Source organism: Triturus cristatus, chromosome 4_1, assembly GCF_964204655.1.
Source record: "Triturus cristatus chromosome 4_1, aTriCri1.1, whole genome shotgun sequence".
In the NCBI taxonomy this organism is placed as follows: domain Eukaryota; kingdom Metazoa; phylum Chordata; class Amphibia; order Caudata; family Salamandridae; genus Triturus; species Triturus cristatus.
This window is the reverse complement of record NC_140585.1, coordinates 609547199-609573486: the sequence shown is the minus strand read 5'-3', so window position 1 is coordinate 609573486 and position 26288 is coordinate 609547199. Positions and strand designations below refer to the sequence as shown.

General features: G+C 43.3%; 1 long non-coding RNA gene across 1 annotated transcript in view; it reads right to left on the bottom strand.

Annotated features, from left to right (window-relative positions):
- LOC146855283 (uncharacterized) overlaps positions 1–26288 on the bottom strand; it is a 161894-nt gene that overhangs the window by 18287 nt on the left and 117319 nt on the right. Inside the window, exon 2 of the long non-coding RNA XR_014980810.1 lies at positions 22051–22170. This is a non-coding gene — a long non-coding RNA (uncharacterized LOC146855283). The remainder of the gene's footprint in view (positions 1–22050; positions 22171–26288) is intronic.

Here is a 26288-nt window from a genome sequence, read left to right as displayed (position 1 = left end):
ACTCAAGATAGTGGCAATTTTCTTTCAGGTAATTGATTAGTAAACAAAATGGTACCTGCCCTGTGAATTTTGATGCTCCTGTATTTATGAGATAAACACAGTTTCCTTAATTATTGGTGAATTTGTACTGCTTCTGGGCTCTGTGTATAGTTCCTCCTTTAGAGGGTCATTCACCTCCTGTTTTATGGGTCAGAAGATGAAAAATCCTCTGGAGTCCTCCGTCGATTATACTGGTGTTCTGTTTTGGTACCTGCTGTATTAGGATTAATAATCCCTAACACATACCTCAAGACTAGATATGGAAGGTCAATGCTGAGACACTTCTGCTGTTAGGTTGATTGGTCTAGGCTCACGCTGGTGCCCCTTACTTAGGTCATTGTGTACTGTTAGACACTTGGAATTTTGTGTACTTCCACTTGATATAGCTTTAGATTTAGGTTCTTTCCTATTCTCCACGGTACCTGGAATGATAAATACCCAGCTCTCTGTAGATAGGTGTTGATTTGCTTGTGGATAATGGACGAGACAGATGTGTATTCACCAGATGACTGGTGGATTCCCATCATGGCCAGTGTTGTCCACGAGAAGCACAGTAGCTGTCCCTTATATGACCCTGTGGGTTCAGACTCTTAATGTTTGAATTCAGGGCCAAGACTTCTGGTTGAAGGCTTGGCGTTGATCGGTATATCTGCATAATATAATCTCTACGATCACGGACTCGTATTGCTCTGATGGTAATCTTCATTCAACCGAGTCCTGCCCTTTCACCAACCCCTGCAGCCTGTTTCTCGGGCACCTCAATCTGCCAAAGTGCATTGCAACATTTTGGAATTACCTGCTGGTACTAAGGAAGATTCTAAACATTACGACTAAAGGAAGAAGAAATTAATTCCATGCAACAATTGGAATGTATAATAACAAACCCCAGGAGTTAGGTCAGGATATTGAAGAAGATGTTGAAAAGGGTGAGTCATAAGAGCCCAATCAGACATGAAGAGGAGTTACAGATCCAGGGCAGCTTGATCAGCAAAGCATACATTACAATTCCACTCTTTGGGGTACAGCACTGAAGCAGCACGCTCCAGCACCAGACCTTTGCGGCTACAGTAGGAAATGCTGTCTCGCCGAGAGATGCTGTATACATAATAGCGGGGGAAGTTCCGCCCACTTTCCACCTATCTTTTTGATTGGCCAAAACTCTAAATGCTGCATTCTGATTGGTTTTAATGAACTTAATCCGCCTCCTGGCGGCCATGTCGTCATTTTTAGGTCTCGCCTGACCGAGCGCATGCGCTGGACTGGCGAGACTTTTTGTGAGGGCTCAAAAAAGTGAGCTACAGTGCATGTGCGCGGGCGCGTGCGCCGCACTTGATCGAGATTACTTTCACTTTCGCGGCCGCTTTGATGTTCTCCGTGTTATTGTTATTGGTAGCAAATTTATAGATTAAGGGAAAGTAATAAAGCAAATTGCTAACTTAATCTTGAGTTCATGCATTCTATAACTTAGATAGATTTAAGTATTTTTGAAATGTTGCATTAATCTTACTTCAATTAAAGTGATTGAACAATTGCATTCTTTAATCTGATTACAGTCTCCCCAGCGTTCACTTAGAATATGTTTCAATTCTGTACACTGAGATATCATTTGAGTTCTACACGAAGACAAGCAAAGTTGCACACCCATTTTGCTTAAAATGTATTCACCAAATTAATATTCGTCTTGTTTTTGCAAGTGCTATGTCTTACTCATAATGAGCTTTGAACAAAGGATGTGTTGTTATAAAGCACGTAGCAGCGTGTTAGTTCCTTTTTTTAATTTCTTGTAAAGAATCCATTGCTACTACTGTCTTTTTACTGTCTGCACTTCCTCTGAATGTTTCTTTCTTCAAGGTTGGATTGTTTTTGGATCTCATTTATAACTTGTGTTACAATGTACTTAATTACTATATTACTGTACAACTTTGACACATAGTGGGCGAAGGGCATTTGTAGCTAAGAACTATGAGGTGCTCTTTCTAAGGAAAGATTACTTAAAAAATCAGCCTCGGTGATCAAACAAATAATTGAGATTTCGAAGTTCTTTTAGAACTTGCCTTCAAGTCTTGTAATTTAGAAGGAAATAATGGTCAATGTTGCTTTTCAACAAGACCATCCCTCGTCATGGTTTATTAGGGCCTCCTCTGCAATTCTGTAGTTAATATTTTGTGCCGACTTTTTTGTTTGACTCTAGGTATGGAGCAGATATGCTAAAGAGCTGTCAGACCTGGCAAAACCAGAAAACATAGACTTGGCAGTGCACTGCATGAATGACCTTATTACCAACGCCCTCCACCATGTGCCAGACGTCCTCACGTTCCTTTCTCGATTGAAAAACCAAAGTGTCTTCAACTATTGCACTATTCCACAAGTAAGTCAACATTTTCGAAATTCACATTTCGTTGATTATTCTGTATATGAACAGTATTATGAGTAACTTTTTTTCCCTTAAAAATGAAATGAAATGAAAATGAAATAAAAAGTGTAACTTATATAGCGCAGCTGTCACTCCTAACGGAGTCTCCTGGCGCTGTAGATGACTAAGGTCAAATGACACCTCATCCACTGCATATAATTTAAACTTGGTCTTTAGGAGAATGTTTATGAATATTGTGGTTTGTGCGTTGTCTGTGATGTAGGAACAAAATAATTTTGTACTTCAGGAATGCATAAAAGATTTTGCTACCATACACACACATTTTGGAACTAGCAAGTTTAACATTTTCCATTTCCCTGCCAGGAGTTTTATTTTGAAACTGTCAAAGGAGATTTTTGTTTTGTTTGGCTTTTATTTTTACTTTTTACCTTCACTCCACCAAAAGTAACTGAAAAAGTGGCGGACCTAGAAAGAGTATGTACAATCTTTCCCAGCTGCATCTTTAATGTGACAGTGTACATCATTAGCAGCAGGCCCGAGGTGCATTGGATAGATTGCAAGTGATATTGATTAATGAAAGCATTTATTATAAATGACTAACTTTGTGATTAATGTGTGTTAGTTTGTTGTGTTTTATTCAACACTAATAGATAATCTGCCACAGTTGTATGCAACGTGGGAGTAAAGTTTGACAAATAGCTGTCCTTTATCTCCCAAGTGGATAGTGTGGTAGGAGTGTGCTTTGGCCTTCTCAGATTTTTAATAAAGTTTTTATTTTTGCTCCCCTCACATTGCCAGAAGACGGTAATTCATGCTCTCATAACCTCACGCTTGGATTAAGCCAACGCTCTATACTGGGGTCTCCCAGTGTATCAACTTAAGAGACTCCAGTTGGTGCAGAACGCTGCAGCCCGACATCTTCTAGGGCTCTGTAAATAGAATCACATTAGTCTGTACCTTAAAGAATTGCATCGGTTGCCAATCCGTGAGCGAATTTATTTGGTGGGACTGGTGCTGTCCCATAGAGCCTTCTATCAGTCAGGTCCCCAAACCTGGCTAATAAAGTTATACACTACCTACTAACAAGAGTTTTGTGTGCCTCTGATGTTTTGTTGATTTGGTACCAAAAACCAAAAGGAAAAAATTGGGCCTTTTTTTCTGTCTCTGCCTGTGTCTAGCTGGAATTCTCTTCCCCTTAATCTGAGGGCCAAAGATGAAGGTTCCTTCAAAGGCAGCCTTAAAACCTGGCTGTTCAAACTCGCTTTTTGAAAAACTCTTTGACTAGTGTTTAGCAGTTGCTAGCGCCGGGACACTTTTTAGGTCTCATGCGCTAGCTCAGGTGAGACCTTTAGTAAGCGGGTTTTCAAAGTGCTACCAGAGTGGCCTAAAGCCTGCATGCATGTGAACGTGCACAGGCCTCTCCTTTCGCGCGCACCACACGCGTGTTGGTTTTTTTTTGCGCGTCCGCGCGCACACAACTCCCGGGCTTCAACGAAGGGTCATTCTCCCGCGGCACGTGTCCAACTCTGCAGCCACCAGACAGATCCATGCTGCTATTTCAAGCATGCCTGGTGCCACAGAGGTAAGCAGAGAGCTTTGTATCACACTCTGCTAGTAAACACCAAATAACATGGTACTTCGCAACACTAATCATCCACCAGCCCAGGCACAGTAACTGGTTATTCTCATTTATCGATATTTAGTGATCAACTGAATTTCTTTTGTCTAAAAAGCGGAGCATGTCTGCATTAACTACTCATTATTTGAAATTCACACACTCCACAGATAAGGACTACAAATTGGCTTTGTTCGTGCGAGCTTGCTTCTTTGCTTGCAAGTCTTGCAGCTCGTGGGGAACTTTTGGTAGGTAAACAACAAAACTTTACCTAAGAAACATCTTTGTTAGAAAGAAAGGAAGGGAGAAAAGATTGATAATAAACCGCCTAATGTTCGTTGTGCAGTTCTTACTTGTCGACCTGTGTTGTATTGTAGCAGACATAACAAGAGATGACAAGTTGTAACTGCGTGTCCAGAACACCTGCCCAGCTGCCTTTCATTTTGCCTCACGCGTTGTCCTGATCTTGTATGTTTGATCACTTATTTTTTGCCCGTTTGAAATGTTATAGCAAATGGCCCAATCTCACTAGGGGGGCTTTCAGTCATCCCTTGTAAATGGCAGCTGCCCATCAGAGAACACCATGTATAAATCTCCGTGCCAATGAGGGTGGAAATATTTGGGCATACCTGGAATTTAATTCAGATTAAAAAGGAGAAATTAAACTTAAAGCACATACTTAGTATATGCATGCACTCGCCACTGCACAGCTATCTCCCAAACATAGTAACCGTGCAAGGTGGTTCAGCGAGTTAAACATTGCTGCTGAATTGGGATGTTATGGCGGACCATACTTCTGAGGTGGGTAAATGTATCTTTACAATGAGTAATGGTAACAGTTACTGTTGCTATTTAAAACACTTAGAGGTGACATGAGCCGCACTTTAAAAAATGTTTTTATTGTTCATAGGGTTCTCAGTTCATGGTAGCAACACACCTTAACAGCAGCCCCTGCAAAACGCCTAGTGGTAATAGGTAATATTTTGCCTAATCTTTATGAGCAAGGGAATCGCGTCGGAGAGACAACTGATTTGCAGGGCCAACTGTGATTAGTGTGAGAGTGCTGTTTACACCGGTGACACTTGTTGTTTTCCTGCTTCAGCGCCAATTGTTTGTATTGCTGCGCATGACAAGCATTGGTATAGCCAATAGGTTTCGCCTTTGGGTTCTTATAAGTGTTTAGCCATGCAACAGATGATGTTGTTGCACCAAGGATATTGTGCTGCATAACTAAATACTTATAAGGTCCCAAAAGCGAGACCTGTTGGCTATGCCAATGCTTGTTCTCCTTCCATGGCTATCGGCCCCTTTACTTAAAAAACTATTTTGTTCCTCTGCCTCCCCCTGTTTCCTCCCGCAGTCTGTGACTTCTCTGCCCACCACCACCCTCCCACCCCTCCTGTTTGTAGTTCTTGGACGCCAATGAAATAGGTCTTGTGTAGTTACGAGTCCTATTGCATTTGTAAATGCTTGTTTTCTCCAGTGATTGGCTGGGTGAGTTCGCACTATATTTTGCCTGACCTGTCCTGTCCTGTCCAGAACTCATGCGCATACAACGTCTTTTTTTTATGCAGAACGAGTTACTTTAATGTTTGCAACAGGAGCCAATTGACGGCAGAAGGAGACAGCACAAGCAGGTAACGAAACAGCACAAAGTGCAGCGCTCGGGTTCCTCTCCCGTCTCCTCACCCGCAGATCACCGCCTGACTTACTGTTCTTTGATCTGCATAGACACGCACGGGCCCTCCTGTGCTTTTCTCCCCCCTGGCTCTGTTTGACGTGCAGCAGATCCTAATCCACTGCTCGGTGCTGGTCGCTGACAGGGGATCTCTCCCAGCCTGATGTATGTTGCCTTCCTTCTTCGCATGTTCATTACATTCTTGTTTTTCACAAGTTAAGTAGAATGGGTTTGCTGTACAGTTTTTTATTGCCCTGTCTTCCGTGCAGTAATCTGTTTTTTGTATGCTCGGAACTCTCTTTCTCGCCTCACTCTCTCGCCCAAAAGAAGAGTCAATGAGTGCCAGACCGAACGCCTCTGCACACAACAGCCAGCGATTCGTTCCATCAGGATCGCTGTCCCTGCTGAGCTGTAATGCGGGCCGGGCTTCCAGACAAGAATGTGGTGCATGATGAATAAATATTCGCTCCTGTATTTGGTTGTCTGGCTGTGTTTAGATAGCTGTGTATTTGGTTGTTTGTCCATATAGAGGCCGCGTGTCAGCTCCTTTCGATGGCCCTGTTCACCTAGATGTTTGCCATTGTGTATGTGGGTATGTATGTACATGTGCCTCTGCCTGGTACAGGATTCTTTGCACACACTCACGATGCTGCCATTCTGCATTCTGTATATAAGTATCAGTGTGTGCACCTATGACTACAGTGTTGTGGTGCTTAGGTTTCGGGCTGTCACTAGTAGTGTCTCTCATGTGCCCTTGCGCGCTTGTGAACACTAAGGGAGCCGCAGTGCTCACTCACTTCTTTTGCCCTTTCACTTTGATTGCTGTGAAGTGTTACCCCTGGGTTCTGTACTGTTCGTGGCTGCAGCTGGGCTAGGCCTACTTCCACTAGTGACCGCCCCTGCTGCCAAGTGACCCCTCCATAGGCGCTATATGTGCTGCACCTCGGAGACGGGCTATAATGGCAGACAGCTGGCAGGGACAGAACCTCCAACCCTCGCACATCCTCAGATGGATGCAGGGAGGGGATTGAGAGAACAGGGTGGGAGCGACAGCAGCCCACGGGGACAGAAACGGGCTACGATGGGAAGCAGAGGTATGCACATGTCCAGCGATGTCTGCGCATCCAAGCCTTCACCGCTCTCAAGTTCATAAACAGAATGCCGCATGGCGATGACCCCTCCCGATTGGCGTTTTAAGGGAAGTAATTCGAATCAGAGCTCAGCATGTTTGCTGCTACAGGGCATCTGTGTCTCTAGGCTTTGAGGTTATTGCAGTGGAAGGGCATCTGTGTCTCCAGGCTTTGAGGTTTGCTGCTACAGGGCATCTGTGTCTCTAGGCTTTGAGGTTTTTGCAGTGGAAGGGCATCTGTGTCTCCAGGCTTTGAGGTTTGCTGCTACAGGGCATCTGTGTCTCCAGGCTTTAATGTTTGCAGCGGAAGAGCATCTGTGTCTCCAGGCTTTGAGGTTTGCAGCGGAAGGGCATCTGTGTCTCCAGGCTTTGAGGTTTGCTGCTACAGGGCATCTGTGTCTCCAGGCTTTGAGGTTTGCAGAGGAAGGGCATCTGTGTCTCCAGGCTTTGAGGTTTGCTGCTACAGGGCATCTGTGTCTAAAGGCTTTGAGGTTTGCAGCGGAAGGGCATCTGTATCTCCAGGCTTTGAGGTTTGCAGTGGATGGGCATCTGTGTCTCCAGGCTTTGAGGTTTGCAGCGGAAGGGCATCTGTGTCTCCAGGCTTTGAGGTTTGCAGCGGAAGGGCATCTGTGTCTCCAGGCTTTGAGGTTTGCTGCTACAGGGCATCTGTGTCTCCAGGCTTTGAGGTTTGCAGAGGAAGGGCATCTGTGTCTCCAGGCTTTGAGGTTTGCTGCTACAGGGAATCTGTGTCTCCAGGCTTTGAGGTTTGCAGCGGAAGGGCATCTGTGTCTCCAGGCTTTGAGGTTTGCAGTGGAAGGGCATCTGTGTCTCCAGGCTTTGAGGTTTGCTGCTACAGGGCATCTGTGTCTCCAGGCTTTGAGGTTTGCTGCTACAGGGCATCTGTGTCTCCAGGCTTTGAGGTTTGCAGCGGAAGGGCATCTGTGTCTCCAGGCTTTGAGGTTTGCAGCGGAAGGGCATCTGTGTCTCCAGGCTTTGAGGTTTGCTGCTACAGGGCATCTGTGTCTCCAGGCTTTGAGGTTTGCTGCTACAGGGCATCTTGGTCTCCAGGCTTTGAGGTTTGCAGCGGAAGGGTAATGACAGCCTTTTGCTTCTCACAGTGCCTGCCTGTGTTTCACTCAAAGCTTTTGCTTGTGCTTCACTCACAGTGTTTGCACGTGGTTGGTACAGCCTTTGCACATTTGTGCAAGCCCCTGCCACCAACCTCTCTGTATGTGTGTGTTATGTACTTGCAATTCAATTTATAGAGCGCTTCATTGCGAGTCGCATGCTGCTCCGGAACATGCCCCAGCACCTGCATGCGCATATTCTGCGCTTGCTAAGATAGCGCCCTGTGTGGAATTAAATTTGGTATCCTTGCTGCTGTTGCTGAATAAATGAAGTGTTAAAAAAGCAATGGATGGTATGCTTGAATTCAGGGAGATCCTTGCATGGCAGTTTGGGTTGGACTGTTCTTAGCGGTCCTGGCATGGGTTTAATGATTTAAAGAGGGGGGAAACTTTCTTAGGAGTGATGAGAACAATCCGTCTGGAGTGATGGTAGTGGCGAGTGTTAACATTGCAGTAATGCGCGATAATGTGCTAGATCGGTGAATACTTATAAGGTCCCAAAGGCGAGACCGATTGCATTGCAAATCTTGTTGCTTATGTACGAAGTATACCATCATGGACTTCACATGCGCCTATAAGTCAGGCAAAGAGCATTTAGAAAATATCAAAAGAATCGCCAGCCAGCTTCAAGCATCCTTCTCTTGAATCATATTTTTCAAGGGCGCACCAGCTAGAATTGGATGGCATTCATTTGAGCAAGTGACATAACATATGGCGCTAAAACATTAATCACATAAACTAGACACCGCTACTTTATCCTCTGCCAGCGCGAATACCTCCGGGAATTGGCTTGATCGACACTGGTACATGACAGGAAGGAAGGACGTTACTACTGGTGTCTCACGAAAGAAAGTCACTGAAAGTTAAAGGGACACGGATAGTTCTGGTTATACTCCCCATATGATTTTCTTATTAAGTGTAATATCATTTAAAATATATTTTAAAGAATGTAATATAAAGCCATTCATTTAGCGTCCATTTCACCAAATACTTTAGAGGGCCCAGATCTAATTTCATTAAGATTCTAATGTATGTTCTGTATTTATCTATTTATTCGTTTATTTGTACAGTCTGCACTCTGCACACACCCAAAGGCTCCATGACACGAGCGTTCAAGCACACGCAATTATAAAAAAAACGGTATTACTTTATGTTACCAGTAGTTCGTAGCGGCCTGCACGCATCCCTTTGGGTTGTTTTAGAAGTAGAAGATGAAACGTATTACATTTACATTGACTTTGATAAGCAGCCTTGCCCAACACACAAGAAACTCTTTTGTAGCAAATGAACCCTTGCAATCAGTGATGGCAAAATGTATAGCACGACTTCAGTTCTTAGGAAAGTTTATATTGTAAAAGCAATTAGAAAATACAATATCACTCTTCTCACCGAAGCATTAAAAAATCAACCTCTACTCCTGAGCTCTTTCAGATGTTCAAGGTAACATGAAGCGCTATACAAGCAACTACTTCTAGGCACTCATTACAAGTGTGCTCGATTCTTCCAACCCCTGGAGTTACTGATACAGGAGATACTGATAACTCTGACGGTATATCAAATACAGCCCATTCTCAGTTGTACCCGGAGGGACCACTAATAAAATAGAAATTATTGGCTGAATCAGTAATTCTGGCTCCAATTTCCCAAGTAGTTCTTTATTTTTCCAGACTTCCTAATGGGCTATAAACCATAGCTTCTGGGCCTGGCCATCAATGAAATATCTCATTTATTTGATTGCACTGTCAAGATTGAGTATGGGCCTTTCAAATTACCCAAATGCAGTCTGGCCAATAGGTACGATTGTAAATTACAAGTGCTTAAATCTCATTAATGAAACAACAGTATATATACCTGTTCATCCACAACCTTGGATGTTTTTTATGCTTCCCAATATACACAAAATCTATAATCCTGGCCATACCATCATCTCTGGCAATAATACAGCTATTGAGTAGCTATCTTCATTTGTTGATCTGCACCTCCAGCCCATTGTCCAGGGGCATCCATCATTTGATAAGGATACTATTAGACCTGGCATCCTTGGTGTAGTTTTCCCATAACCTTTTGTCTTCAGACCTCCTGTTTTTGCTAGCTTTATTTTTGCTGGTCTTAGGACCCTGCACACTTTACCACTGCTGACCGACCAGTGCTAAAGTGTGTGTGCTCTCTGCTTAAAGCATGGTAACATTAGCTTATTCCTATTTTGCCATATTATTTTACTTATCAGTCCCTAGTAAAGTGGCACTACCTGTACCCAGGGCCTTTAAATTAAATGCTACTAGTGGGCCTGACCGAAGGCAGGAAGGAGAAGCCAAACTGGAGGTGGTATCGGCAAGTTCGAAGTGCAGAAGTTATCGGAAGCAAAGGATTACCCCCAGAAGAAGATCCACGAAGACTCGACATAAACACATGAAAAACATTGTGACGCACTTCCAATTAGAACATCTCCAGTGCTACTGGTTTAATTAAGTTACTGCGTCAACTAAGAAGCGGGCCTCTCTGAGCAAATTATTGCTGATCCCTCAGCGTAAAAGCAGTTCTCAAGACCAAGTCCTAGTCCTGAGGAGAGCCGCCCAGCAAGATGGGGTTCGAAACGCGTTGACTCCAGCGATTGGGGCATCTAACATAGGGCGTGTCTTGAGGGAATATTTCTTAATCTCACTTTCCCCACTGAGACAACTCACTTTTGAAAATCATAACCCTAGGTTTATGGCACGGGCAGGGCAGGCAGAAGCCTTCCATGTAGTAACTTCGTAACGTCCGCCCAGTGTACTTTACAACCAAGGACAGGTCACTCGTATAGTTCAATATTCCCTTTGTAAGACTGTGTACGTTTATACTAAATTGGTATTGTTTTTCACTGTCTTGTATTATTATTTGTTCATGTTTTATCCCCAAAAGAATTATGTGCAAGTGAACACTATTTGACAATGTTGACAAAATGTAGTGTTGTCTGAGATAGGACATGACTTAAATGGCATCATTTCGTGTTCAAAAAACAAAAAGCTAAGTGAAATAAATCACATGGACTTTAGAAGTACATTCTAAGGTCTGGTTTAATCATTTATATGTAGAAAATGGTCTATCTGGACACCTTGATTGTTATGCACTAGTGGGCCTGCAGCAGTGACTGTGCCACCCACTTAAGCAGCACTTTAAAATTGTCACCAGGCCTGCCATTGCAGTCTCTGTATGCAGTTCTTAAAATACCAAATCACCCAGGCAGAGTGAAACTTTTGTCAGGCTCAAACCTTCCGTTTTAATACATATAAGTCACCCCTAGAGTAGGTTCTGGACAGCACAGAGGGCAGTGTGCAGTGTATTTAAAAAACTGGATATGTATTAATACGTTTTTCATGTCCAGGAAATGAGAAACGCCTAAATTTGTTGCTCACTACTGCAAGGCCTACCTCTCCCGTAGGATAACATTGGAGTTACCTTGTTACATTTATAAGTATAGTTTCTAAATGGTGTCTCTGGAATCACAATCTAAAATCCTAACTTACGGTGAAGTCAGATTTTAAATTGCAATTCTGAATATGCCACTTTTAGAAGGCTGGCACCTTCTTGCCTTAGCTATTTGGTGCCTGCAGCCTGTCTCTGGGTCACATGACTGGGTGTGGGTGGCAGTTAGGCTTTGTATATTCCTCCTAGACAGATGGGGAGCTTAGGTGTGTCTAGATGGGCTGTCACTGGCAGGATGGGTGGAGGAGCTGAGTCTAGCCCCGCTTACACTTGAACAGGATGTGTCCTGTCTCCACACAAGGGGCTACATACCCCTTGTTTTTAGTCTGGAGCCAGGACCAGGAAGGCAGGGTACCTGTGCACTTCAAAGGCACCTCTAGAAGCTGCCCCCCACTTTTAAGACACAACTGTTTATATATACTGGACCTCAGACACCACCACTTCAGTACACATTTGGTCCTGTGGATACTCATCCAGGAAGAAGGACTGCTGTGCTACTGAAAGGACTGCCTCTCTTCTGGTCTGCTGCTCTGAAGGAACCCCTGCCCTGCTGTGCTGATCTGCTGCCCTCTTGCCTGGGGAAGAAGAATTGGACCTGCAACTTCATCTTGAAACCAGGTTCCAAGAATGACTCCAAGGGCTTTTCTGCTGGCCTCCTGATCTGAGCCTCAGGGACATCAAAGGCTCCCCAATATCTTGCACCAGCAGCTAGACCCAGCTGCAGCGAATTCCTGACCCCCAGGTGGTGCGTCTCCCATGTGGTGCCTCTCAGATACTGCACATTTGGTGTGGCTCAATGGTGCAGAAATCAACCTTTTGGGTTCTTCATGACCGTGAACAGACCTGTTTGTACTGAGACCGTACCTCTCCCACTGCAAATTAGTACAAAGCTGTGTCAGCCCAAATTTTTGCACTGCAACATCAACTGCTCGGGGGGACCGCAATGCAAAGCTCAAGCAACACTCACCCTTGATGCCGGCAGGCACTTCGCGCTTTGCCGACAGACTCCCGCGACGCTCTCCCTGCTCCTCACGGCCCTCTTTATTACCAATGGGAGTCATGGCACAAACTTCAGAAGGTAAACTTTAGCCAGCCAAACCTGGTAACTATATCCGACCTGCGCTACATCGCTGTCAGCCTGAAAGTGTGACTTTGACTCAGCACAACCAGATATCCTGAGTTAGCACATTATGCCTTTTGGCACTATTTTTACTAAATTCTTAAAAAATTCATATCTTTGTTCTATGATGGGTCTTTATCATAATATTTTGCTTTATTGTTCTCATTAGTTGTGGGATCCTTTTTGTGTGGTGTTTTCACTGGTTTCACCAAGTTAAACCTGACTGCTCTGTGCCAAGCTACCAGGGGCTTGAGCACAGGTTAATTTGCAGCTTGCTTGTGTCTTACCCTGCCAAGGATAGTGGTTGCTGCTTGACCCTGAGTCACAACCCAGTCAACCAGCAACTCAATTTCTTACAGATATTGAAACATTAAACAATGACCTACACATTTGGATAGGGCACTTTTCTGTCCACGTTTGATATTGCATCCCTATACATCAATATACAAGAGGAGGATGGTCATATGACACTATCCAAAACTCTTAAGAAATGAACTTTTAAAACTTAATTAACCAAACTTCTCACCAGTTTAGCAAGGCTTAGCTTTTAATCCAATCATTTTTCTTTCAATGGTAAATACTATCTGCAGATATATGGCACATCTTTGGGCACTCAAATTGTATGTGACAATCTTTCTGAACACACCAGAAGGCCAAATGATATGGTATAAAGTAAGTGGAAATTCGGAAGAATTTACAGCTTATATCAACATTATTCATCCTACCATCAAATTCACCAACAATACTAAACACAAGAATACTCTCCTTTTTCTGGATGCGCTGCTTTCTATTCACAAACACAAAACTCTAACTGATTTGTCTTTTCAGTGGCAAATACAAACCTGTCAAAATCTTGACTTGAAATTGTGGGTCATGGGAAATCTTTAAAAGGGTCTTTCAAGATATAGTCAGTGATTTCACTTACCATGTCATGAGTGATGTAATATGTGAGGCCATAAGCAGCGCATTGCGGGTGCATAAGTTATAGATAGCTCAGGTAACTATAAGTACTAAATTTCAATCTGAGCCTACCTATACAGTCCCTGTAAGCTTTGTTTTTTTGTGTGAATTTCTAGAGTTTTGCCTAAATTCAATTACCTTACTATAATGACCCTGTAACCTTTGGATTTTTCAGTGAAATTCTAAGGTTTTTTCTAATGTTATTTGCTAACTATAACATCCCTGTAACCTTTGGCTTTTTAAAGTGAATTTCTAAGATTTTTACATTTTCATTTCCTAATTGTAACCTGTGAACTTTGAGTGTGAGTGTGTCAGTAAGTGCATGAGTGTCTCAGTGGATGGGTGAGTGAGTGCGTGAGTGTCTCAATGGGTGTGTGAATTGGTGTATGAGTGTCTCAGTGGATCTGTGAGTGGGTAAGTGAGGTTCTGAATGTCTGAGTGTGTGTGCGAGTGTCTGAGTGGGTCTGTGAGTCATATCAGAGTGGGTTTGCAAGTGCTTCCATAAGTGTGTGTCCGTCTGTGAGTGAGAGCATGAGTGTCTGTGAGTGGGTCAGTGAGTGAGTTTTCGAGTCTCTGAGTGGCTCTGTAAGTGAGTAAATGAGTTTCTAAGTGGGTCTGTGAGTGGGCATGTGGGCCTTTCTCAGTGGGTCTGTGATTGTGTACATGTGTCTCTGAGCAGGTCTGTGAGTCAGAGTATGAGCGTTTGAGTGCCTTCTGTTTTACCCTCTGCTGCTCTGTTTTGTCTTTTCTGCTTGTTTTTCTGCTATCTGATTTGCCTTTTTCTGCTTGTTTTTCTACCCTCTGTTTTGCTTTCCTGCTTGTTTTTCTGCCCTCGGTTTTGCCATTTATGTCCATTTTCTACCCTCTTTTGTAATGGGCGAGGCGGACCGCATCCTACGAGCCTGACAAAATTCTATAGGGGAGGGGGTGCTGCACGACCCCGACCTGGGCTGATTTTGACCATGGGAACCCCATCCCTGGGGCCTGACCATGTCTCCCTGGGTTCTTTGGAACCCACCCAAGACACCCAATATCTTTCACTCGAAAAAACAAAGGTTGAAGTAACATTATAGTTAATTGAATAACTATAACTTGCGTCCATGCCATGCACTGCTTATGACCTCACATAATTCACCCCTCATGGCATGTTCTATGACATTTACGACATCACTGTTGACATCTCAAATTACATCATTGATGACATCACCCATTGAGTTTGTTGGTTTGTCTTATATTTTATATAGTGGCGGGTAGCTCCCATATTTCTTTTCTATCTAATTTTGCGCAGCCTGTGTCCAGCCAATGGGTGTAAGTGTTTACAAAACGCATGTTCTCCTAATACATCATGGGTGTGTAGAGGTATTGAACACATTATAAATCTTTGCATCTGTGCAGGTGACTGTTGATTACTTATGTTCAACAAGTTCTACAGAAGTTTACGTACTACAGACTAAGTATTGTAAGCAGCGTTGAGTTATTAGACAGAATCATCACAGCACTACAATTTACACATAAAATAGAAGACTGTGTGCACCAGGTACCAACCTATGTACATATCCTTCTCTTTCCTCCGAAGGTGGACTTTATGTAAAGTTTTCACCACGTTATGAAGACGGCAGGTAGTATAATCTTTAGCACCTTCAGACCTTGCTTATTTTAAGCAAATAGTGTCTTTTTTGACAAGTGTTGCACAGAGTGCACACTGTTCTTGGTAGTTACTTTTTAATACTGTGTGGTGTATTTCTCATGAGAGTTTCACAGTCTGCGGACAGTATGGTACAGAATAAACTCTCTCCATTGAGAAAACTCTGTTTACAGTTCTCACGTTTCTATTCATATCAACTTTATTTCTCAATGTAGGTTTGGTGACTGTGAGGTGTTTGATAAAAGCTGTCCGTAGTAGGGCATTCAATTCGGAACAGGTGTTGAGTATCTTGAGTAACTTGGCTTTCTCTGAAGAGTTGTATACATATTGAAAACTGTGTACAATGAGGGTTTCCCATATATCTGTGGTTGGTTGTTAATGTGAACTGGTCTACCAGTGATGTGTTTGGCATAGGGTCAATGTTGCTCATAACACATGATTGCTACAACTCAGGGGGTTGCATCTATATCGGCATTAATGATGCTTACTATTTTCTGAGCTATTTTGTAATTACTTTGAGGCCTCTAATGTCATACTAGTTTATCGATTAATGTGTCCAAAAGAAGCTTGAATGATGTAATCAGAGATGATAACCATGATGTCATTAACATTGACATTTGAATGTCATCAGTGATGTCATAAATGATGTCATAGTACATGTCATCATGAGTGATGTGATATGTGAGGTCATAATCAGTACATGGTGGTTCACAAGTTATAATTTGCTTTGCTATCTATAACTGGTGAAATTCTGTGTTTTATTTTTAGTTCAAAACATTCATGTTGTCACTTACAAATTAACCTAACTATAACGTTACTTTAACCTTTGTTTTTTTCATTGAATTTTCTAAGGTTTTTATAAACAAAACCAGGTCTTTTTATCACACCCAACTATGATGTTACTTTAACCTTTGGGTTTTTCTGTGATTTTCTAGTTATTGTTTTTACATAAAGCAATATTTTATTATTCCAATACATAATGCCAAACTACCAGAGCATGGTCTGCACCAAACCCCCCCACAGTCAGCCAACCCTAGACTGCACATTTCCTTTGGCTGTGCACAGCATGGGGTTGGCAGAAGGGCCTGGCCTGCGGCTGTCGTGTAGCTTCCACTTTTCAGTTAGAACTGTACGTTTGTTTGGCAATATAAACATTGGGATGGTGCAAGACTGATTCCAAACAACCCCTCAGGATATGTTGTCCTAAAGGCCATTTGGCGCACAGTGCCACCATAAGTACCCCCACACCTAGACAGGTAGCAAATGGTTTTGGCAACCACAGAACATGGCAACTCTGTTCCCTCCAAAGATTCGTGATAACAGCTCTAGAACATTTTCGTCCCAGTCACTCATGATCGCTTTCTCTCAAAAAAATATACAAGGAGTACAAAGAGGGTCATTTTTCAATATTTATTGAACCATTATTATTCTTGTATAGAACATATGTGTTGCAATGATCAATAGACAGAAGCAGATGAAAATAATAATAGTAATTAGCAATTCAAGGACAGTGAAAAGAATGAACAGCTCCACCATCTTGCTAAACAATGTATATATGCAAGCATATAAAACAATATATATGTAGTGTACTCCTACTATGCATTCCCTAACCTAAGTGTCAAGGGTGTGTATGCTTTCTGCCAAGAATCCCCTATTGGATGATCCACCCCCACTACCTGAAGGGAAATAATGTAGGTCCACATCTGGGTCATGAGTTGGGCATCCGTCCTTGCAGAGGGATCAGCAAGCAGCTGGGCTGAGGTTTCAGCCTGTAGTGACCTCGCAATGCCAGCAAGCGCTCCTCTGCCTCAAACCTGGAAATGCTTGTTTATTTATAACAAAAAGCATCCTTGCTCCGAGCTGAGACCTTTATTCAGGCTGCTATTGTTTATATTCTATATATAGCTGCCTCAACGCATGGAGAAACAACGAACAATCACATTTGCACAATGTATGCTCAGACCTTGTTCAGGATGTTCACGCTGTTGTGATAATGTTCTCACTAAGTGGAATTTGTAGGCAATGTAGTTTCAGAGAAAATAATCTTGCAAATGTGTGTTAAAAGTCATTGTGTGAAAGAGAAGGCAACTTAGATGTTCTTGTTTTAAAATGGCAGCGTTTCTCCCAGGCCTAACTAAGACACATGACACGGCCAGCCCTGAGGCCTCCCCACCCAGACCCAGTACTGTTGCATACTACTAACATGGAAGGGGCAATAAAGAACCCACTCGTCTTGGATAGCCACTATAGGAGAGATTGCCTTTCAATAAATCAATGATGCATTCACCTCCATCAGTATTTCAGATCATTTTTCAATATGCAGTTGGAGAGGAAACACACTGTCCATCAGCCTGGAAGATGGTGGGAATGCTGTAGCATACTACTAACGAGGAAGGGGCAGAACGGGCAGGACTTGTAGGTGATTTGCCACCTCTGCATTCTCAGTAGCAAGTAAAAGGGAGAACCATACAATCTGAACTCAGGCAAGGAGGCAACGAGAAAGAACACACTTGTTATGGACAGTCACTACAGAAGAAATTGTACTGCAATAAATCAAAGATGCATTTACCTCCAACAAGGATTTCAGATCATTTTTCAATGTGAAAATTTAGAGAAAACACACTGTCTATCAGCCGGGAAAATGCTGGGAATGCCATTGCATATTACTAATTTGGAAAGGCAGGGCCAAACCGAGCACAGCGTGAAGATGATTCACTGCCTTGCATACTCAGCAGCAATTAAAAGAGAGAACTGTGGACTCTTCTCTCATACCAGCAGACAACAAGAAAAAGCCCATTTGTCTTGGACAGTCACTACAGAAGAGATTGTACTCCAATTAGTCAATGATGCATTCACCTCCATCAAGGATTTCAGATTGTTTTTCAGCGTGCTCTGTAGAGTAAACACAATGTCCATCAAACTGAAAAATGGGGGGAACACCATTGCATATTACTAACTTGGAAGGGGTGGGGCAAACAGGCGCAGCGTGAAGGGGATTTGCTGCCTTTGCATACTCAGCAACAATTAAAAGACAGAACCGTGGACTCTGCTCACATACCAGGAGACAACAAGGAAAATCCCACTTGTCTTGGACAGTCACTCTAGAATAGATTGCACTCCAGTAAATCAATGATGCATTCACCACCATCAAGAATTTCAGACCACTTTTCAATGTACAGTTGTAGAGAAAGCACACTGTCCATCAGCCTGGAAAATGACGGGAATGGCCTTTCATGCCACTAAAGTGGAAGGGGCGGGCCCAAATAAGAAGAGCGTGGCATATTTACATTCTCAGCAGTAATTCAAAGGGAGAACCAGGGACTCTGCCCTCAGACCAGGAAATGACAAGAATGAACCCACTCATCTTGGACAGTCAATACAGAAGAAACTGCACTCAATGAAGCATTCACCTCCATCAAGAATTTCACATAATTTTTCAATGTGCAATTGTAGCAAAAGCTAGGCCTGGATGGAGTTTGCGGAGTCGTGCTAAGCGGAAATCCACGAAGTGACAAACAATTTCCACCATGCCACACGTAGTTCTGTGAGTGGAGAGACCGGTACATTGTGTTATTAATGCTGGCTGTAAGCTCCAGGAGTTTCTCCCATGCTGTAAATTTAGTGTCAATGGCATCACGCGGATGTGCCATGCTCCTGCGTTCAGAAATCTTGCCAAGAGGTGGTCTAGCGTGCAATTTCTCCTGCTTGCCAACTTAATGTAGGCAAGCCACGCGAGAGAAAAAACTTTGCTTCGCATCACTTCGTGGAGTTTTTTGGAACTCTGCGTGGAGTAGGCAAAACTCTGCAAACTCCGCCAGAGGAGAGGAATTCTTCACCCACCCCTACAGAAAATACCCTGTTTGGAAAATGGCGGCAAAACCACTACATTCTACTAACATGAAAGGACGGGGCCAAATGGGTGAACCTTATGGGTGTGGTTTTGTTTTTTAAAGGGGGGTCACACGCCCCACTCCTGAAGCCTTAAATAGGCCCAGGGGACCTGATCCACCAGGACTGTGTTTTTTTAAGGGAGGGGGGAATGCCCTCCTTGAGCCTCTTGTGGCTTCAGGGACCCCATCCCTTGGCGTCCCTGCCCACAGCCAGCTCTCCCATTCTGTGGGAGCCAGCATTGCTCCCACCCACAGCAACTGTTAATGCTGTTCCTCTGGACGCAAGCAATATCTTAATCTGTTTCCATGTCCGCATCAGTGCTGGCAGGAAAACAGATGTCACGTCTGCTCCCAGTCGGCAGTAGCATTTACATGCATTCACTGCCCTAGTGGAAGGTAGTAGAGCCCACCAAAGTTGAAATAAACCCCTTAGCCCTCTGCCCACATAGCATATGTTTTAAAAAGACAGCCAGACATAATCAGTTTATTTATTTCATCCCCAAATAAGCACATCAAGAAATTAGAGTGTAGTTTGAAAACGAGCCATTTACTTAGAAGAGCTAAAGAAGCAAATGCATCTCTATAGGGATATTGGAGGCTCCGGTAATGGAAACATGATGGTTACCTGACACTAAATAAAGCAGGCAATCTGTAAGTTTGATGGTCAGGCTAACCCGTTCCATTTGTGTTTGAGTACCCTGTGATCAAACACTAAATAACACATAAGTAATGAGTTTTGTTTCTGATAACTAGTTGATTTATGGTGTTGCTGAGAAGAGTGGAAACAATTTTCAAAGGTTCATGGCTTGTATCACTATCTGCCACCACTCCTGCCTATCGCTTTATCACCCATGTATTAACAGACACACAGGAAACAGTGGAATTAGCAGTATAGCTGGTTTGCCTGTGTTCTAGTAGAGAAAGTGTGTGTGCATGTGTGTATGTATGATTATGCGTGTAGAAGGAAGTCAATGTGATAGTGTGTGTGACAGATTTAAACTGGGGATTGCAGACCGAGTTCTTGTGTGTGTGTGGGAGAGAGAAAGAGTAGAGAGAGTAGGAGCGAGATCTAGTAGTATTGGGCAATGGTTGGGGGAATCAGGGAAGTACTCAGAGCGAGGGATGATGGCTGGGGAAGAGGGTGGCAGAATCCTAGCTAATTTTGTAATGTGAGGAGAAGAGTAAAGTGATTAATCATTTCAGCAAAATTACGTCAAATTAAGCGCAATTATACAAATTGCAATTGTATGCATTAGATTTAAGCGTAAAATAACACCTCACATTCAAAATTGACTCAAGGGTGTATTTTTCCCTAAATAAATTATTAACAAAAGTACCAACAACAACAGTCACTTGCGTTCTGTTGTTCCTGTACATTAGTGGCAATCTTTCCTGTGAATGCTGCATTCACAGTATACTTTACAGCAACACTCAATTATGTTAGGTCATGTAATGGTGTAATTTAGCAAGGTTTGCATAACAAATGTAATTTACATTTCACCCAGGTCTAGTGAACCATAGGGGAGGTTAATGTTGGTGATAAGACACTAGAGAGTAATTTTGAGGTTGGCACTGTAGTAGAAGCGGCGTAAATTGGTAGTGCTCCTGATCCCTCAAAACCTGTGGTTTTCCCACTCTATATGGTTGTATTGCTTAGCTGGCATAAGCCTTTCACCTGACAACCCATCCACCACCTGACCACAAGGTCAGAATGACAGTCACCGTGCCCTACTAGGTGAGGCATGATGGTTTTAGGCGTGGAAATCGCTCAGAGCACATCAGTTTGGATAAGCTTCAGTGCCTTTAATGGAGACACTGCACTAGCAGCTGTCCTGAAGGCACAAAGATCCCTGCCTGCTTGGTGGGATCTCTGTTAATGGTGGGCAGTCCTCTGCCTGGGGAGACGAGGACATATGACCTATCGGGGCAGTGGGCCACCCGCAAAACTGTAAACAATCACATGGATCTTTTTATAATCTGTGAACTGGTAGAGTGAGAGAGACTCTGAAAAAGGTGGAAGAGCGTCAAATTTGTTTTCTATAGCTATAAAGCTACTAGTCATAGGAGGTAATTGATGGGGCATGCAGTGGTGTAAGGAGGCCATTTGTCTACAAGAAGTATGCAGTTGAATTCCTGCATTTCCTCTGCCAAACGGATCCTAAGGGTAGAAACTGTAGAGTTACATGAGGCAGAGAACCTTAAAAATGTAAAATTGTGAATATATTTAGATTTCAAAGCATGTATGATTTTACCTTTGGGAATTCATAACGTATCATATACAATTCATGCTTCACTCTGGTCGTTCATGATTTGAACTAAAACATTTTGATGGTAATACTCATATTGTCGGCCCCTGTCATAGACCATTTATAACATATCTAATTGGACATTTGAGATCAATGAATTCAAACCGAAAAATAATAATTGATAGACATGGTTTTTGAAGGCATATGTGTTTGTAAATAAAATGTAATACAATCAAAGTAAAGCTCTTAAAACGTTTAAGCAGTCTTGAAAATCTAAAAACAGTTTTTGTACCATGACCAATGATGTGTTGTGCGTAGATGTTGCTAAGATGATGTCATATCCTACTAAGCAGAAAATCTACGCTTCCCTCTGAGCAGTTTCACAACATCCACCTCACGATTTTAAAAAGAATCTATTTTTACAAGAGATTTTCCTTTATGAAAAAAAAAAGTTTTCGTGGAAGTAACCTTAGAATCATACAGTCAATCAAATGCTATTTCCTGAGTTTTTTTGAAGATACATTTTACCTCCTCACTATGTAATCACATTATTTCCTCTTGATAATTATGCACCTTTTTGAAATGAGAAAGATAACTTACTTATTTGCAAACTCCAATCGTTTGTTCTTTATGACCTCATAGGCCGTACACTTGAAGATGCACCAGAAAAGTCATATGTCAGCAGACCTACCAAGCACACATATGTGATGACGGCTACCAACTGTATGAACAAGGCCAATTAAAGAAGGTAAAGTACATTACCAAGAGTTGCAAACAATCCAAGCGGGATGCTGCTCCTGGTTCACCGTAGCACACCATGTGAAGAGCCGTATTGCCGTCGGCATCAGTCCAGTTTATGTCAGCGCCGTGAAACAACAACAACTAATAGAGAACATAGATTATGTTAGGATGCTAACAGCATGCAACAGTATATTATATTTAACATTGCTGTAAAAGATATTACTTGGCCTGTTTGTTGATAAGGATACAGTGGCCCATAAAAGCCTGACGGGGGCTGGTAAAATGGCTAGAGACACTTGTACCACTCTACAGTGGCCTGACTTCTGCCTCTCAAACAGGAGCAAGCAAAGCAGAATTCTGGCACCCACATCATTGGTCACATATTCCAAGTGTGCCAGCTTTTCACTCTTTTCACTGTTCTTCAACATCTACTTAAGGCCGCTAGCTCAGGACATAAAACATCACTAACTGCAGTGCCATATGTATAGTGATGATACCCAGCTTTGCATCTGGATGGGGAACAATGCCAGATGAGCAACCTCGAATCGCAAGGTGACTAAAATGCATACTTCCATGCATGAAGGAGTACTCTGCACAATCTGACCATCACTTGGGTTTCAACTGACCTCCCTGCTGTTTTAAGTTACCATCCAGTGACCCCAACATAGCAATGACTGGTTCCACCACGAGGTAATATTAAACCACCATCTTTCAATCCTACCTCTTTCCCTTAGCATCAAGGCCAAAGACAGTGTGTGAAACATTACAAGTCACCTTAATGTTTTCCATCAGTATCGCCATCTTCTCGTCCGGCAAAAGAACTCCTTCACATGGAAGTGAGACCACCCTTGTAATATGACACTACACATGGGCTAGCTACAGATCCAGATGTAATCGAGGGGTGGGTAAGAGGGCCTAGCCTCCAACCCGGTCATGACACTCTAACACAACACCCGGTCTTTGTCATTTGTGATTCTATTCAGGTTTGTTTTGATGAAGACGTGCAGCCGATGCTTTAACAGCAGAAAAACCGAGCTTTTGGCAGAGGAGAGCCCTTGGTCGGAATTTACTTCCTTACAGTGACCTCAGTAATTAGAGTAAAAAATCGATTGACAGAAGGTAAAAAAATCAGATATGCTCTTTACATTGCAGATCAAAGCAGCGTCACAAAATACCAAAAAGAACCTGATAATTCTGAAAAGGGTCGTATCACTCCTACAACTAAACCACAAACGTAAGTTACTGCTCTTTGGTCCTCTCCTAGTTAGACTGTTGCACTTCCATCAAAGGCAGGGAGGGCCCAAGGAAATGAAATCCGAATTCTAGGCCTGCCAAACTGTAAGGCTAATCTATGCATGAAACCATAGCAATCTCCTTAGATCTAAAAGCTTTCTACCAGGTCTCCTTTGAAGAATCCTTAGTAATAATGCACTCTCTACAAAGCCACTGATGCAAAAGCTCAAGAACACCTGAAGAAATTGATTCTTTCATACACACCTATCCATACTCTGAGATCAAGTTAAATGAGATGTATTACTGAGGGCTGGTTAAGCCTTTGGAAATATATGGGCACACCATCAGAGTTCTCAGCCCGTGCACCCGGAATTCCTTAAGCCCACAGTTGAGGTAAAAATCCTATCTGCTGTCATGTTAAAAAAAACTCTTCCCAATCCAAGACTGCTTCGAGATCTCCTCCTCCACTTGTAAAGATTGACCAGGCCCCTAAAAAGATCCCATTCAGGTCTCCACAAACGTCACCATATAAAGATTAGCAGCAACAAACCTCAAAAGCTCTTAATGATTTTATCATCTGTACTGAATGGGGAACATGCTGCATGTCCTTGACCTATCGCTTCTTGGTGCTGATATAGGGGATAAGTCGGTGTTATATAAAACAATTCAATTTAACTTTGAGATTGAGGTTAACAATTGGATACTGGACCTGCCAGTGGCCTAAAAATAATTCTTGTATCATGCCTCAGTTACCGCAAGAAAACATATTAATTTCTAATTGACTGGTTACAGATGTCTTGATCAAATTGGAAGACAGTATATACCAAGATATATCATATCTTGTAACCTGATGATGAGAAGTGTACAACACCAGTGGGTTTACTGACAGATACCTTCATAATCATTAAAGCGGTGGATAAAATAGGCAAAGTAGTCTTAATGGAATAAGTTGCTTAAATAGCCAAAGCTCATTTGCAACTGGCTGGTAGTTCTCTTATATAACATTGGACACTAATCCGCTACTTTAGTTGCGTAAGAGAAGAACACTGTACTAAAAAAGTAGAGTGTGTTACTAAGGATGAATACAAGTAACACATGTAAAGTAATCTGTTGCTCTGACGCTGTACTTGTGTCTAAAGATACGTGTTCTGCTCGATTTTCCCGGCCTTCTTGTGAGGAACAATGATGGAATGTGACTTCAGTCTCTTATCATTCAAGTCTAAGGGTTAGAGTAGTGAATGGAGCCTATTTACTAGGCACTTCGACATGATTCTGTGCTCTTCCCCATGGATCAGTGCTTGCACACATAGCCTAGGGGATAGATTCGTTAGTATTAGGGATAACCTGTCCTGTAGTGAGGGTATTTCATGGAGCCGTGCTGAATTCAGGCCTGGTAGGCCTCAAACGGGAGAGACTCCATCTTTCTTTCTGCTCCGGCAGCTTGGGATGCTTCTAGGTCAAATGTAATGTTTTAGTTATGAGGTGTTATTCGCTTGGAGAGAACCGGTTCAGGCCGGCCCTTATCGAAGGATTGTATTTTTCTTCATGCCGAAGACACTACATCAGGCCGGCCGGCTGGGAACGTGTCCTTGGTACGGGGAGGTACAAGAATTTGGTGGGCGGCAGGTTACAGGCCGGAATTTTCCATGAGGAAACGCACCTCTATATTAGTGAAAGTCTGAGGCAGTTACATGTTCAGTCCGTAGGCGGCATCTAGCCGTTAGCAGTAAAGCTACTACTTATTCCAGGGAAGACAGACGCCATCTTGAAGGCGGAGAAGAACCGAGAGACAGATGCTCTCCTAGCAGAATAGCCAGAGAGGAGAGAGTAGCCGATAAGGAAGAGGTCCCAGTGACTCGGAGAAGGGTGATTCCAGGCGAGCCGAGGCACAGACGAGAAGGGAACCTAGATGACCACTGAGTGCAGGCTACATACTACTAAGGTGATGTCGACCCTTTCTTATTAGAGTGTACAACTTAATCTTTCACTTTTCTTTGCAGGTTATGTGTTATATCGTAATGTTATGTGATTGTGTATGTAATGAGTAATAAAGTACCCAGTTTGTAGTGAACCAACATGTGCTGCGTGTTCTTGTATGAGAGGGTAGTCTATTCTTCTAGTCAGCTGCGGCTACATGAACAGATGTTAACCCTGATCAGGTAAGTGGTAACTGAATAAGGGAAAGAGGAGCCCCTCGAACCTGAGAACAGGCTATGCTCGAACTGGCAATCCTTGTGTGATCTGATGAATAGTGAGACTGATTCCCTTTTTGTATGTTATGGTGATCATAGGATGAACTGTCGTATGAGACTGCCGTCTAGGTAGAGAGGTCTGGATTCGTATAGGATCGCGAGGCCGCCACTTGTGATACTGTCGTATGGGCAGAGAGGTCTGGATTCGTAGGGGATCGCGAGGCCGCCGACTGTGCTGAGACTGCCGTCTGGGTAGAGAGGTCTGGATTCGTATGGGATCGCGAGGCCGCCACTTGTGATACTGTCGTATGGGCAGAGAGGTCTGGATTCGTATGGGATCGCGAGGCCGCCGATTGTGCTGAGACTGCCGTCTGGGTAGAGAGGTCTGGATTCGTATGGGATCGCGAGGCCGCCGATTGTGCTGAGACTGCCGTCTGGGTAGAGAGGTCTGGATTCGTGTGGGATCGCGAGGCCGCCACTTGTGATACTGTCGTATGGGCAGAGAGGTCTGGATTCGTATGGGATCGCGAGGCCGCCGATTGTGCTGAGACTGCCGTCTGGGTAGAGAGGTCTGGATTCGTATGGGATCGCGAGGCCGCCACTTGTGATACTGTCGTATGGGCAGAGAGGTCTGGATTCGTATGGGATCGCGAGGCCGCCGATTGTGCTGAGACTGCCGTCTGGGTAGAGAGGTCTGGATTCGTGTGGGATCGCGAGGCCGCCACTTGTGATACTGTCGTATGGGCAGAGAGGTCTGGATTCGTATGGGATCGCGAGGCCGCCACTTGTGATACTGTCGTATGGGCAGAGAGGTCTGGATTCGTATGGGATCGC